Here is a 14,741-nt window from a genome sequence, read left to right as displayed (position 1 = left end):
CTCCGATTGGTGATTACGAGTCCTTGAATCCTCCCCTAATTGGCATCAACAAAACACTTCACAAAAAAGTTAACAAACGAAGACAAATTACTTATCTAAAACTTACCGAACGATTGCGACAAATATGGAGCGACACGAGGCAGAGTGGGAAAAGAAAAATCAAGAAAATGAAAGGTGAAAAAAAGTAGAAATTCGGCAAAAATAAAGAGAAAAACGATAAGAGGGTGGAGGGATTTTAGGGAAAGTAAAAAAAGAGAAGAAAAAAAAAGAAAAACAGAATATTTGATAACTACCCCAATCCCTTATTTCTCTCCATCAAACTCCCCACTAAATTCACTACTTAGATTTTTAGTCCATTTCAAACTCTCCTGGACGCACGAGCAAAAATAATGCCTACTCCAAGATTCAAACACAGGACCTCCTTCACACCAACACTCCACTTATCCACCAGACCAACAGGCCCATTCTATTAATTATTTGCCAACTTTTATTTAAAAGCCTACTGACCAAATATAGGGTTTATTCATAAAAATACCAAAATTTACCCAAGTCCTGGCTTGAACTTGGGACCTCTCAAACACACCCAGAACACATAACCATTAAAGTAAACAGATATCTTGTGTCACACATTCACAATACCCAAAATTAAAATTTTGGGGCGTTATAGTGTGAGCATTCTGTTTTGTGCAAATTTAAGATACAGGGGACACATGGCCGTGTCACCTGGCCGTGTGTCACACGGTTGAGACACACGCTCGTGTCTCTGCCCGTGTAAATGAAAATAGGTCATTTTACAAGCCATATTTCTCACCCAATTTTTTGTCTATCTACAATCAACATTACACATATCAACAAGGCATAATTAGACATTTAAAACAAGCCAAAATAAGTGGCTAAACTCAACACACTACATATAAGCCATCATTAAACAAAATACTTATACATGCCATTATAACCAAAATCAAAACATTCGAAAATACCAATAGAATCAATGGATAGTGTGATATATCTCCAACAAGCTTCCAACCCAATCGAGCTTCTGATAATCTAAAAAGTAGAAGAAAACAAATACATAAACAATGAATGCTTAGTAAGCTCGTATAAACTTTAATCATAATAATTCCTTTTCATATATGAAATTTATACTTAACAAGAATAATCTAATATTACTACAACAATACTCATGAAGTTATATTTAACAACTCACTAAGTGAATAAATCTATAGTATCACTTATACGTAATATTCCTAGCATAGTAGGATTTTAAACAACTTTAAATCTTCCAAAATTTCTTTATTTTCATTTATGTTTCTTTACTTTTCACACTTATTCCATATGCATAACACACCATTCATAAGCATATCATTCAACCATAGATACAAGCTAGTGCATTTAAACATAAACATTTTTTGAATTAAGCACACGATAACTCATTTTATAAGAAATTGCATAACTTAAAACTTACCACTCTTTCATGAGCACAAGTATATTTTCTTTTGAGCACTTACCCTTTCAACACATCATATAATAAACATATTACCATTTAACTAGTAACTTGGTACTTGTCTAAGCGTCAACAACAGCACTTGTTAGCATACTTGAACATATTTCATATTTAACATTGATAAACTTATTTTATCAACATATCACACTTGAGTTTATTACTCATCACAACTTACATAATTTCCATGAAGCAACATATCAATATATTGATATATATACATATCATGACACATATCATTCTCTTACTGTTTCTTCATATACATATATCATCCAATAATAACTCCTGTTATTTTACCAATCGAAGAACGACTTACGGATATGAGTACATCATTTTCAGAAGCCCGAAGGCTAAACAGAAGCTCATGAGAGCTAAACAAAAAGTAAACACGAAAGTTCGCAACAAATGCTGAAACTCGATTTACTTGAGTAATTTACCGTCAATTCATCCTTTACATTTGTAGTGTCATAACCCAGTATGGTCTTATCATCAGAATGCCATAGCCCAGCTATGGTCTTACATATAAACACTGCCATAGTCCAACCATGGTCTTACGTTCATAGTGCCATAACCTAGATATTGTATTATCATCAGAATGACATAACCCAGCTATGGTCTTATATATAAACACTGCCATGGTCCAACCATGGTTTTACGTTCATAGTGTCATAACTCAGTTATGGTCTTATCTGTCAATTCATCATTTTCCATAGAACGATTGTACTCAATCCCGCGTTCCACTTGTTTTAAACATTTAATTCAATTTCATAATTTAACAATCATTTTGTTTTCAGTAATAGATATGAACAAACACATAATATCATTCACCAATTTGATAAATAAACATTAAAATTTAACCATACAAACTTACTTGAATTGAATTGTAATAATTGCAAGAGTTCAATGACTATTCCGCTTATTTTTCTTTTTAACAGTATCTACAAAATCTTGATCTAAAATATAAAATTACTCATTCATTAGTATATATTTCAGTTCCAATTCATTTCACTATTTATACCCTTCATTTTCTTTAATTTACATAATTACCCCAACTTTTACAACTTTTACAATTTAGTCCCTTAACTAATTAATCTATCAAATCAACTAATTTTCATCAATTAATAATTTATCCAAATATTCTAGGCTATCAATAAACCCTTAATAAAATAGAAATTTAATACCAAACCCTAATATTTTAACCATTTTCACAATTTGATCCTAACATCAATATTTAACAAAATAATTTTATAATATCATCATACAACAAAATTAAAGCTCTAAACCCACTTGATATTAATAATTTCTTTCAATGTATTAATTTAGACAATAAAACAATTCATTTCATTCAATTTGGTCATTTTACAAAATTACTTTTAAAATTTTACTTTTATTCAATTTAGTCCTTGAGCCTAAAACATGCAAATTAGCCATTTTAATGAAAACCTATGCTAGTTGAATATTCATATATTTTCTTCCTCCTCCCTCCATTCCACATCCTTAATGTATATAACATGCTTATATGTAATATTATCTATAATTCTATTATTTACTTATGTTCATATCAAAGATGTCCACTTGAGCTATAGTCAATAAATTATTTATATCTTGAGCTACAGAATTCCAAATTAAGATTCACTTGATGTTTTGAAACTAAACTCAAATATCTTTCTACCATAAAATTTTAGAATTTATAATTTAGCCAATAAGTACGGTAAAATCTTCAAATTTATCCCTGTTTTGTTGCTTGATAGCATTGACTTTTGCTTACTAAAAATTAATTATCTCTTAGTACGAGTTTTGGATGATGTTTTCGTTTGTTTCTCTTGAAAACAGACTTATCAAGAATTTAAACATATAAATTTAAACTCCTAATTATTTGTTTACAATTTTTTATGATTTTCCAAAGTCAGAATAGGGGAACCCAAAATCAATCTCACCCTGTCTCACAAAAATTCATATATCTCATAATACGAAATTGTTTTGCTTACACTCTAATTTAACATCATTTTCATTCTTTTTCAATAATATCAAACTCAAAAATATAGTGAAATCTTGATGTTCTTATCTTTTCCTATTGATTTCAATCCTTAACTTGATTTTCCCTCTCCTCCAGCTTCTATTTATTGAATCTAATTTGATATTCTAGCTCCCTATTGTTTCCTTATTATTTTTCTCTACTGGTAGCTATGGAAATTCTTTTGATTTCTAAGTGAAAATGGAGAACTTTTGGAAAAAGGACCAAATTGTAAAGAAAGAAAAATTTCTTTATTCTCTTTTCTTCCCACGTGGGTGTATGGAAAGATTATGAAAATTCTTCATCTTTCTTTCCTTTTATATTAAATAAAATAATAATAATATATCTCATTAAAATAATATTTATCTAATTAAATAATTATCAAATATCATCAAAACATCTCTAATATCATCATTGCCTTCTAGAGTTCTCTCTTTTCTAATTAACCATTTTTCCTTTATAATATTTTAAAATTCCATCCTTGAGTCATCACTTAGTTTGCTAAAATTGTGATTTAGTCCCACATAATTCTTCACCTATTCAATTTGGTCTTAATTCATCCAATTTCCTTATTTTCTAGATCATTCCACCCTTAAAATATTTGCACTATTAGTCCTTCAACTTTTCATATTTACACTTTAACCCTTAAATTTTAAGTATTTACTATTGGGCAATAAAACTTTTCTCACTTTTACAATGTAATCCTTTCTTGAATTAATATGTCATAATATACTTCCCAATGTTAACATAACTCAAAATTTCCCTTTTGTCACTTTATTTCCTTGTTTTACTATATCAATGATACTATCTTACTTTCTTACTGTAGTAATTTTTAGGGTATTGCACTATCCTTTGAACTTCTCGGTATATTAAGTAAGCTAACTTTTGGTATAATGGCATGTATAAGCTAAGTTAAGCATGATGAAGAAATATTTTGGTTGGAACTAGCCATTGGAATGACTTGTAATAGTTATATTTTGAAGTAAAAATATATATAATTGTGTGTAGCTTTTTCATGCTTGGTATATGTTTGAAATGGTTAAGTGATGCAAAGCATATCATTATATCGATGGTTAAATTGAGTTAGCACATTAAGTCCAATATGCATATAGGTGATATTATGTCATACTTAATACATGAAATTGGCTTGATTTAAATGGTTTGAATTGGTTGGTGAACATGTTTAAGTGTTTTTGTAGGTGGAAGGCAATTTGGGTGAGAAATAAGGCTTGGAAATCACCTTATTTTGTCCATACGGGCAAAGACACGAGCGTGTGTCTCAGTCGTGTGTGACACATGGCCATGCACACGGGCGAGTGGTTTGGCTGTGTGTTCCTTGCATCTTAAAATTTGAGAAACAGAATGCTTGGAATTGTTCCCATGGGCAGAGACACGGGCGTGCGTCTCAGCCGTAAGTGTCATACGGCCTAGCACATGGGCGTGTGACTTGGTTGTGTGACCCCTGCTCCTACTTTTTGAAAATTAAATTGTCCACACGAGCGTGTGTCCACTGCACTTAAGAAATTTTTTTAAAATTTCACGAAAAATTATCTAAGATCTCGATTTAGTCCCGACTTGTTTCAAATGCATAAATTGGACCTCGAGGGTTCATTTAAGGGACAGTATGATTAGTTTCAGATATGAATAGTAAATAACATGAATTAATTGTATTTGTTCTGTAAACTTCGGTAATACTCCACAACCCAATTCCGGCGACGGATATGGGTTAGGGGTGTTACAATTTGTCTATCACCTACAAGTTTAAAACAAACGAGTTAAGCTACGTGAATAGTTTAGTAATTACTCAATTGAATTCAATCTTATTGTCACATCCCAAAATTTGAGGTTAGTATAATTGGGTTTGTGAGCTGAGAGTGAGAGGTCATGCCCTAATTTTTAAGACTATCTGTGCAATATTAGGGGAAAAAATGACTTACTAGTATGTTGGTTAAGTGTTGCTGAAATTGTCCTTGAAACTCAAGTTCAAATTCCTTCATTTGCACCATTTTTATTTTTATTTTTTTTGCAAATTTTGCTTCAAACCTGTGACATCCTAATTTTTTTTTGTTTAAAGTTGATAAATTTATTTCAACAATAAGTAATTGGCCTAGTGGTTAAAAGAAAATAATGAGATAATGCAATTTGCTTAGAAATTTAAGTTCTATTCCCTTCTCTTGCAAAATAACTGAATTTTACTAATTTTTCTCCTTCCCCCTATTTTTGTACTGCCCATGCCTTTTAACCTAGGTATAAATATCACATTTTTCTCCTACCCTAGTCATTCACCTCTCCTAATTTGATTTCATCATAGTTGTTCCGCTCCATTGTTAGTTTTTATTTTCCAGTCACCCTATTGAACACCTAAACCTCCTAAACCAACCTTTGAAATTGTTCTTTTTGGTTTTCCAAAAATCCCTCCTTGTGCCGCCCCAGATATGCCTTTTCTATCACCTAAAGTGGTGTTGCCACCCTCCTTAGGACACCATTGTTTTGAGTTTCTCGTTTCTTTTTAGTTGTCGCCTTAATATTGTATTTTTTTGGATTTTCCATCTATTTGGATCTAATTTAGACGTTCCTAATTGAATAATTAACTAAGACGTTCATCCGACAACTCATATATGTGTAATGGGTAGTGCAAAGTGCAAACTTGTGCGAGGTGTTGCATTGCTTCACTTTGTTAATAATTTATGCTTTGGCCAATTGTTTTAAAGTTTGAATGGGGGTTTTTGGTTACTAATTTTTGTGGATTAATTATGTTAAGGTGTTTATTTAAATTTCTCGGATCAATAGTGACTGCATATCTCATTCGCGCGTACGTTTCACATCAAATCAGTGTAAATAGCTTAGTCGATTTAGATCTGAAAATTATTATGGTAACATTGATTTTATTGAACCTTTAAGAGAGTGTTTTAGGGCTGATTTGGAAACGTTTTGACTTGATAAATATTGTATTTTAATTTAGGTTCAGCTTAAGTCTAAAGGAGGAATAGTAGGTTTCACAAGTAGTGCTACGGTTGTGTGAAAATAAGGGTTCTATCTTATAAAATTTAACTGTTAAATAAAATTTTTAATACTTAGAACAATGGTTAAGCTTGTTGTCTAGACTTAGTTAAATGTCCACGTAAGTGATTTTAATGTGGTCGAATTAGGTACATTTCGAGCCCTAGTTAAATAGCATGTTTGCAAGGTTGCATGAGTGATTGAATGTTTGAATGTTTGGTACTGGTATGAATTAATATGAATTGTTTTGTGATGTAATCTATGTTAGTTGTATGAGTAGTATGTATTAGTGTAACACCCTCAACCCGTATCCCTCACCGAAAAAGGGTTACGGAGTATTACTAGAGTTTACAAATCAAACAGACAGAAATTTCAAGCATTTCATATCATCAAAACAAGTCATCAAAGTATCATTTTAATCCAAATTATAAACATACCAAATCCAAATCAATTTTGTCTAGTTCATGAGCACTTAAACATAGAATTAAATTCACATGCACCTATCTAGATTTAGTTCAATTTATCATGCCATAATATGGCTTCAAAAACAAACACATATTTATATGTATAAAACCAATCAAAATTAAATTTATAACCTCATTTACAATCAAACCACAAAATATCTATTATTTAGACACCCTAGGTACATACCGACACAAAGGATAAACATTACCACATTTGAGTTCGGGATCGTTGTTGGATGCTGAATCAGCGATCAAAATTTAAGTACCTAACCTACGCACGGGAAATAAAACCGTTCGCTGAGTATAAACTCAATGGTATTTCTATAATCTGAATATTTAAAGATAAGAAATTAAAAATATACAATTAAAATATAAACACATATTAATATTTAATTATTACAACAATCATATCATATTTCATTTGTTTCATAAATATCTCAATTCTCATACTTGCTATATAAATAGCCTTTCACAATTTATTTCACATTTCATTATACAATTGCAATATCCATTCCATAGTCATTTCATGAGTATATAACTCATATATTCCATATATTTGCAATATCTTTCACATTCTATTTTCAATTCACTGTTTCACTTCCATTTCTCATACCATACCATTTCAATATCAATTATAAAACTTTATCATTCATTTACCCCTATTAATACAACTCGAACTCGGACGGATACACGAACCCAACCAAAACACACCAGTTTGGCACCTAGTGCCTCATCGAATAATTCGAAGTAATAAATTGACACCCAGTGCCTCATCGAATTAATCCGAAGTAGTAAATTGACACCCAGTGTTTCATCGACTCAAAGTCGAAGAAATCCTAGAACTCTTCCAATCCTATGGCATGGCATCTACATCCGACTCAGCCTGATACAATTAATAGGGTTTCAATTCACTTTTCAAATACAATCAATATTCATTTCAATTCCAATAATCAATATATTCAATATATATACTAATTCAATCAATATAAATTCAATAAATTCATCACATGCTAAATCAATCCATTTCAATTGCAAAACACAATAATTCTCACCTCAACACTTACCATATACATTAAATTGAATTATAACAATTAACAACTAAAGTTGGATTATAGAAATAGAAACCAGAAATTCCGAGCTATTCCTCGTCAATTTTATCTTCCCCTTTTTTAGTCGAGGATTCCGGTACGACGTTAGCAATTGAACTTGGAACTTTGAAACCCTAGTTTTCCCCTTTCTTTCTTTTTCTCCTGCTTCGTTTTTGCTTCTCTGTTTCTTTCTCTATATCTTTTTCTTTTATTTATTTGTTTTATTATTATATAATATAATATATATAATATATATACTTAAACAAAGAAGATTATAATATATATTTAACTTTAAATTTTTAATAATAAACACTTATGCTGCCTCATTTATGAGCAATGGCATAATTTCTTTTTAGTCCTTTTACTTTTCTTTAATCTATAATTCAACTTTTACCCTATTTATAATTTAGTCCTTATATCGTAATTACTTTTAATTCAAGCAAATTCACTTAATCAAAACCTAATTAACTACACAACTAGCTTCGTAAAGATTTATTAAAAATATTTACGAGTCTGATTTACGGGAACAGAGTCTCGGGAATGCATTTTTTTAATTTGATCCTTTTTAATTAATTAACCATCGAAACATTAAAATTTCTTAACGAAACTTTAATACCACCTTAACGACACTTCGTAAATATTTATAAAAATATTTACGGCTCAGTTTATAAAAACAAGGTCCCGATACCTTATTTTCTAAAACCACTTAAACTTAATAATTAATTTATATAACATAAATTATCAAATCAAAAACCTTTTTCAAAATCACATTTGACTCGTAAATATTAAATAATAATATTTACGAACTTACTCGTCGGATTTGGTGGCCCCAAAATCACTGTTTCCGACACCACTGAAAAATGGGCTGTTACAATTAGAATGAAAATGGAATATATGTTTGGGTAAAATGCTGTGAAATATACTGAATGAAAGACTACTACATATGCGCTGGAAAATTGCTTATGAATAATGGCATGTTGGAATGTCACCGTATTGATAGTGAAACTGAATGATTGATGTATGTTATTACCAAACGAAAGTGAATGTTGTTATTAAAGCATGTAAAACATGCTATTGAAATGGGAATGTAATGGAAACATGATTTTGATTGAAGTTTGTATGACATATCGCATGTGCATGGGGTGGGATTATATGGATGACACAGGAGTTTCGTGGAGTAATGGCGGCATATTAAGTCCGCATATATGTTGTCAGTGCACTGTACTGGGAGTAATGAGGAGAATAACGATTATATCGCATTTATTTTGAATGGCAGTATATGTGCATTTCATATAATGGTGGTTTAACCACATCAAGCTCAGCTTGCAATGTATGGTGTTTGGTAGACGAGTTTTTTGGAACTCGTGGTGTGTAATGGATGGTTGGGGTAGGAAATAATTATGCATTATGTTATGTCCATGACACTTTCGAATGATAATAATTAGACTATGGTTGTGTTACAATGTTATTAACGATGAATGATATTTGAATGAATATTTGAATTTTCTTATTGTTTAGACTCACACTGGGCTATTTAGCTCACCCCATATTTTCAACTATCTTAGATAATGCTCAAGACTAAGATCGGACATAGCATTCAGATATACGACATACTTCGAACTTATAAATTATTTTGCTTACGATTTTCCTGAATTTATTTGGTTTTTGGATTGTAAAGTTATTTGGTCTCCGGTTTGGGCTTTTCTATTTGTTTTGGGGTTTTTATGCATCCATGCTCGACTTAAATTAAATTTATTGTATTTTTTCGTTTCAAAATTCATACTTAAATTCTTGAAAAGTAAATTATAAGTCAAATATGTTTCCAAAATTAATAAGAAATTTGGTTTAATTGAATCTTATTTTAAACTCAGTAACATTAACGCTTTTATAAAATAAAGCCACTGCGATTTTCTAAAAATAAGCAAACACTTTAAAAATAAAATTTTGAAGGTTTGATCTTTTCTACTTGACTATTTCAGTGGTCAATGTGACCTCCAGAATCTGGTCGTAACGTCTAAGTTGGGTTTGGGGTGTTACACTTACCTTATATGTATTATTTAATTTTAATAATATTTATTCACACAATTTCTTTCACTAGAATACTTAAACTTTTAATTTATTTCCAAAACATAAAATCGTTTAAATTAACTTTATAACTTATAGTTTTTTATTTTAACACATATTGTCACTAATCAACTTTCATATTCACATATTAAAATCTTTTTCTCATATCACAAACATAACATAAACATTTAATTCACATATTTCATTTAACACTTAATTCAAATGTATTACTAAAACACATATATCACCATAACATTTTTACTTTCTTATATCATTTTTACAGTCATTAGTGAATCTTAGAGGAGTTCAATAATTTCGATACATTGCAAATATCCATGCCAAATATGAACTTTATACCTATAACGAAACTCCGATAACGGGAAGTCCAAAAAAACATACAGGAACTCTAGTAAACACATCATATAACTGAATACTCCTCTCCTAATCCGCTTCAAACCCCCGTATCACCAACCCTGTTCCCATTTGATCTCCCGCCCCTCTCAACTCCAAAATCATTTCATTATCTTATATCATATTTCCTATAAGTTCACTAAGGCATTTATTCACATATCTCTTTCATATAACATACTTGATATATATCACTTTGTATCATATTACTTATTCACTTTCAATCATATAAACACATTTAGTATATTTTTATTTCACATATTCACTTTAGTCACAATTCATAAAAAAACATATATTCACGACACTCAAAGCATTTTAGATTTCAATTTAGTATCATTAAGCACTTTACTCTGTTACAACACTTCACTTAAACAATCTATTTCACTATTTTAACACACTTAGTAATTTTGAAATATTTTATAATTCAGTCCCTAAGTTCATGAAAATTCAATACTTATTTTATAACACCTTAATATCATTATTCACTTTATTTAAACCTTTAATCACAATATTTATTTCGCATATCAAAATTTAAATTATTTACAATTTAGTCCATAGTAGTTTCACCATTCTACATCTATTCACATATCGATCAATGACAAATAAAAAATTTTCACTCCTTATAACTTAATCATTAGTTTCATAAATTTCACTAATCACTAAATTATCACTTTACCACTTCTTACATTACTAAGAAACCTTTAATTACATATTCACTATTAAATTCAATATACATATTCAATAATATTAATAATATATTATTTAATTATTTCATATTAAAATTTAAATACTCAAATATTCAAATCAGAATAAACTAACTTGAATTCAATTAAGTACTTACCTATTTCTTCACTTGAAATTAACCTTTCTCCTCACTTTCTCAATCTTTCCATCCACTTTCATCTTCATCTAAGTTGCTTCCATGATTTTTTTTTTCATAACACTCTAGGTGACTGCCACCTCTACGTGCGTGCGTCGGGGCTTAAAAATGTGCAATTAAATGTGGAAGTGAAAGTGTGGTATCTGCAAGCGAATATGTCAAATTGTAATATAGTTATGTGTCAATGGAATACCAGAAAGTATTCCGAGGATCCTACCCAATGGATCGTAAGATTGGAGAAAATTCCTATTAAATTAATTACCCAAAAATAATTACTAATCAAATCAATTTACGAGTTAGTAGTGTCGAATAATCAATATTAAATTAAAGTAAAAATAATAATTAAAACTAAAAAATATCCTGAATTAAGTTATTGGAAATTCCTATTCCTAGTTTTGACAATGCGAGCTACTTAGTCTAAAATCAATTGAAGCCCTAGTTATTAACTAAGGAATACCCTTTCGGTATTATCTTCACTAAGGATTATCACCTAAGAAACCATTTTGGTCTCACATAAGTAAACATATATCCATTTAGTCTTATTGCTTGGTACAAGTCTACTTAACAGGATACCCTTTCGGTTTCACTTGTCTAAATATTCTACCATGGTCATCAATCCTAGTATACTAAGTTCTCTTCAATAAATACTCAATTTTAGATAATTATTTACTTAGTTAATTAATAAGGTTTAACAAATTAATCATGCGAAATATGTATAAAACACGAGTTTGTTCTAATATTACACAAACATTCAATTAACAAAATTAACGAAAGAAATATAAATAAAAGAATAAGAAAAGAGAATGCTCATATATATGGCAATAAAGCACGTGTTTGAAACACTCTTTGCTCACGATTGTCTAACTTTGAAATAGAAATCACCGATTAAGCAAACATGAAAAGATAAACTAAAAACTAAAATTTAGAGTGTGAAGTATGAAAGTTGATCCAGGTCTGAATCCCCTTATTTGTGGTTACAAAATGAATTGTATGAAGTGATAAAATGCCCCTCTAATTAGTATGCCAATTAAGGCTTTAAACTCAAAAAAAACCCTAAATTGCCTCTGTAAAACGCAGTTGCTGCATTTAGGAATTTTTCGCGACATCGCGGTTTAAAGCACTTGCTCATTGTGACATCTAACACTGTTTGTGGATTTTTCTCGTTTCGATGTTTGGTGTCGCGACGTCAATATCTTGGTGTTATGCCATTCACTCCCGTGTCAATCCAAAAGCTATTTTCAACTCGATCTTTGATGTTGCGACTTCCATGCTTCATTGTCGTGACATTGGTAGTAAATTCAACCCAAAGTTACATCAGCTCCCAAATCAACCTATGTGACCACATAACCTTATTAACTATCAAAGTAGAATAAAAAACTATTAAAAAGCGTAACATACTACTTCAACTGCAAAGTCATAAATAAATGCTAAAATGACTTATTCAATTTCTTAAACAATCTAAAATTATGTGAAAAGTGATGTAAATAATAATCTAATTCGTGGCAGATCACTAGGATATGAAATTAAGCTAGGAATAACTCAAGAATAATGCATGAGTGATTTTACTTTTCTCTCTCTCTCTCTCTCTTTTTCTTTTTCCTTTTCTTTCTTTTCTTTCTCATTTTCTTTCTTTTTTTTCCCTTTCTTTCCCTTCTATTTTCTTATGCCCTAAGCTGCTGCTATTCAACCTTCCAATTATGTAAAAAATTCAACACTTTTTTTTTCAATTTACTCCATTTATTCCATCATCCAATCAAATTTCAATACTTTTCAACCTTAATTTCCATAAATTTTCTCTCTCATTTACATCTTATAGCTTAGAATTTTTTTATCCCATCATTATGTCTCTAGATATCAATTAGCTTTATACGAGCTTACGGAAGCTCTCTTAACGATAAATAATTGAGTAATGACTAAATTATAAAGTTTTTAATCTATCGCGTTTAAGTTGTGACGTTACTCACCGTCTATATCTCGTCGCGACATGAAGAATTCGACATCGTGACGTGTGTTATGTTTCCATGAAAACAATATATTTCAATTCACGACACTTAAAACAATGTCCAATAAGTACCTTTAAACCAAACCAGCCAACATACCATTCATATATACCTATTTCCAAAGTTAAACATCACAAAATTCAACTTAAAACTCAATCAAATATAACTAAATTTGCAAAGTTAAAAAAGGTGTTCAAAATCCATCAAAAGTTTCTATTAGAATTCTTTCATATACATACTTGGTTTAACCTATATACATGCCATAAACTATTGCCAAAAATCAAAACCGTACTATCTTCCAAGCTTCGGTATGTGATAAGATGAGTAGGGGTTGATCTTCACTCTAGAACTTCAAGTCTAGCCTTCACCTATGCGTTGGAAAAATAATATGCATTAAGTTTATAAAAGCTTAGTAAGTACCTCAAGAATTAAACTTACCATTACCTTAATTAAATTTAACATGTCAATACTCTAAATATAACATAATGAAATTAATTAAATGATCATTAAATGATCATTTCCACTTACAATCTTACCATATTTCATTTTTTGATTCACTATTGATTTCACTTAATACCGTTTGTTTAGCCCACAGTAGACTCAACTAAATAATTAAGATGTGAAAAGAGCACGTAAATGTACCGAAGTGTGTAGAATCAATGAAATGCTCCGAAGAGCCACTATCACCGAATTGCATTGAGGTGCCACTATCACTGAGTTGCACCGAAGTGCCACAATCGCTAATTTGCACCGAAGTGTCGTCGTCACTATGCACGTTGAAAGTTTCCTAATGGCATGCCATCTATATTGTCATTTTCATTACCATTACTTATTAATTAATAGCATATAAAACTTCACATTCTTTACAATTTATTTATTATTTTCATGAAAATCAATATTCATTAAATTATCACTTTTATTTCACTTAGAACTAAATTCACAATCATAAACTATTCATTCAAACTCTCAATTCAAGTATTTTTATTTCACACTTTTAATTTTTATGCTATTTGCAAATTAGTTCTCTTTACATTAATTTCACGATACTTAACTTTTGAACTTTTGCAATCTTTCCAATTTAATTATTGCTAACATATAATTCAATAATTAGTTTATCAATAACTATAAAAAAAATTAGAGTAGCTCCCCCACCCCATTAGCAATTGTATGTAACTATGCATCAAAGTTTTTAGGCTTTTATCGCCGTCTTTCTGCTTCTATATCTCTCGCAACCATCGGTTCCATTTCCCATATTTGTTGGAAAACTCACTGGATGCGACGAACCGATGACGAACGGCCACCAGAGGCGGGAACAAAGAGGC

Source organism: Gossypium raimondii, chromosome 5, assembly GCF_025698545.1.
Source record: "Gossypium raimondii isolate GPD5lz chromosome 5, ASM2569854v1, whole genome shotgun sequence".
In the NCBI taxonomy this organism is placed as follows: domain Eukaryota; kingdom Viridiplantae; phylum Streptophyta; class Magnoliopsida; order Malvales; family Malvaceae; genus Gossypium; species Gossypium raimondii.
This window is presented reverse-complemented; position numbering follows the sequence as displayed.